The sequence below is a fragment of the Apium graveolens genome, chromosome 6 (genome assembly GCF_009905375.1).
Source record: "Apium graveolens cultivar Ventura chromosome 6, ASM990537v1, whole genome shotgun sequence".
NCBI classification, from domain to species: domain Eukaryota; kingdom Viridiplantae; phylum Streptophyta; class Magnoliopsida; order Apiales; family Apiaceae; genus Apium; species Apium graveolens.
In genome coordinates, this window is record NC_133652.1 from 77,609,222 (window position 1) to 77,611,935 (window position 2,714).

Sequence of the window (2,714 nt, forward strand, 5' to 3'; positions counted from 1 at the left end):
TCTGCTAACCCAAGAGAATCGAATGTCATATCCAACTTCCTCTTCCACGGAGGTGCATTCAAAACCTGCAGTTGCTCTACTTTAAAGCACTCCTCTTTAGCTGTGGGTAACTTTATTTCCTTGAACACATTAAAAGTGACCTTTTGATCATGAACCTTCATCGAAAGCTCTCCTTTTTGCACATCGATCATAGTTCAGCCTGTAGCTAAGAATGGTCTTCCCAAGATGATGGGAATCTTCTTATCTTCCTCGAAATCAAGAATTACAAAGTCAGCAGGGAAGACGAGTTTATCCACCTTGACCAAGACATCCTCCACTATACCTCGTGGATAAGCGATGGAACGGTCAGCTAGTTGCACTGACATGTATGTTGGTTTCGGATCAGGCAGACCAAGCTTCTTGAAGATAGATAAGGGCATCAGATTTATGCTAGCTCCTAAATCACATAAACACTTGTCGAACGATAAGTTTCCGATGGTGCAAGGAATAGTGAAGCTTCCAGGATCTTTAAGCTTCGGAGCCAACTTCTGTTACAGCACAACACTGCATTCCTCTGTTAGAGCAACGGTCTCTAAGTCATCGAGCTTCACTTTCCGAGAGAGAATACCTTTCATAAACCTCACATAGCTAGGAATCTGTTCAAGAGCTTCAGTGAAAGTTATGTTGATATGAAGTTTCTTAAACACCTCCAAAAACTTCTCAAACTGCTTATCCAGCTTTTTCTTCTGTAGCCTCTTAGGAAAAGAAGGTGGAGGATATATCTTTTTCTCCCCTGTATTACCCTCAGGAGGAGTGTGTTCCACAGTAGTCTTCCTTGGTTCCACCTCTACTTCCTTCTACACTTCTTCTTCAGCCACAACTGCATTTTGTGAAACTTGAGATTTTTCAGGCTCTTTGTCTTGCTAAACGTTGGGGCTTGCGACCTTTCCAATCCTCAAGGTGATGGCGTTCACCTGTTCTTCAACTTTCCTCTTGCCTCGATTTGTCTATGTATCACTAGGAAGCGTTCCTGGTGGGCGATTCAATAAGGCATTAGAAATTTGCCCTATTTGGTTCTCTAGAGTCTTGATAAAAATAGCCTGGATTTGGCATATAAGAGCCTGGTTTTTGCACATAAGCCTCAACTCCTCCAATTCAGATTTTTCATTCGAAGATAGACCTGCATCATGATTTGTTGTTAAATTTGGAGTTGTTATTTTGGTGCAATTTGTTGCTGAAAACCAGGAGGGTTGAATAGCTTATTTCCAAACTACTGGAACGGCTGTTGCATCACATTCTGGTTGTTGCTCCAGCTGAAGTTAGGATGATTCCAGTTAGCCAGAGAATCGATCTTCATAGACAACGCCTTTAGTTGAGCAGTGATAGCCGTAGCTGTATCCACTTCAAGAACTCCTGCTACCTTGCCCTGTGGCAATCTCTGGGCTGGATATTGATATTCATTAGCAACCATCAGTTCAATTAGATCATAAGCTTCCTCATAGCTCTTTGCCCATAATGCTCCGCCTGCTGCTGCATCGAGCATTGGTCTGGACTGTGCTCCCAACCCATTGTAAAAACAAGTGATGATCATCCAATCAGGCATTCCATGACGAGGACACTTCCTAAGCATCTCCTTGTAGCGCTCCCAAGCTTCACTTAGCGATTCTCCCGTTTGCTGCGCAAATTGAGTAAGAGCATTCCTGATTGCAGCTGTCTTCGCTATAGGGAAGAATTTAGTAAGAAACTTCTGAGCAAGATCTTCCCAAGTAGTAATTGAACCAGCTAGAGAGTGTAACCAGCTCTTAGCCTTGTCCCTCAGAGAGAATGGGAACAGTCTCAGCTTCACAGCATCTTCAGAAATACCGTTGAACTTGAAGGTGTCGCAGATCTCAATGAAATCCCTAATGTGCATATTGGGATCTTCAGTTGGAGAACCCCCAAACTGGATTGAATTCTGCACCCATTGAATTATGCCAGGCTTGATCTCAAAGGTATTAGCTGTGATAGTTGGCCGGACAATGCTAGATTGAATGTCATTGATCTTGGGTTGAGAAAAATCCATCAAGGCTTTCGTTCGTGCTGCTGGATCTCCCATTGTAATGAGTACCTAAAACACAAACAAATAAACCGTGAAAGTAAAAGAATCTGAGTCAGTGAACTTTAACGACCACTGATGACAAGCACATAAACTAAAAATTAACACCGAGTCCCCGGCAGCAGCGCCAAAAACTTGTTAGGGTGAAAACACGCGCTAATATTCACGCAAGTATACGTGTTCGCAAGTAGTTTAAGATATAAATCAGATTCGTTCCCACAAAGACTGGTTTAGGTTAAGTTCAATTTATGCACCTATGCAACAATGTATGGTTATTGCTCAATGCTAAGACAAATAATAAATTGGTTTTTATTAAACTAAGAGATTATACTAAATAACATTAACTAAGAGAATTGAGGTTGAATTACTATATATGACAAACATGGGATTCTAACTTCATTAGTACTTCATTCATTAGCCTTATTGTTCTTAACCCTAGCATGTGATGGTGATGACACTAATCAGATAACACGAAACTGATAAACGCCAACTTTCGTTGCACGAGTACCATTCTACCAGACATCCACAAAGGAGATAGAAGCTGAATAGGCACCAATTATATTGAGACCCTATATTTCTATAGAATTTGACAACATAATGGTTTAAGCACAAGTTATCCATAATGATTACATAGGGCAAG

At 41.2% G+C, this 2,714-nt stretch overlaps 1 non-coding gene across 1 annotated transcript; it reads left to right on the forward strand.

The window, feature by feature from the left end:
* Nucleotides 1–1,580: 1,580 nt before the first annotated feature.
* Nucleotides 1,581–1,687, forward strand: LOC141669058 (small nucleolar RNA R71). The gene has a single exon (XR_012553356.1). It is a non-coding gene; the product is annotated as a small nucleolar RNA R71 (small nucleolar RNA).
* Nucleotides 1,688–2,714: the final 1,027 nt, after the last annotated feature.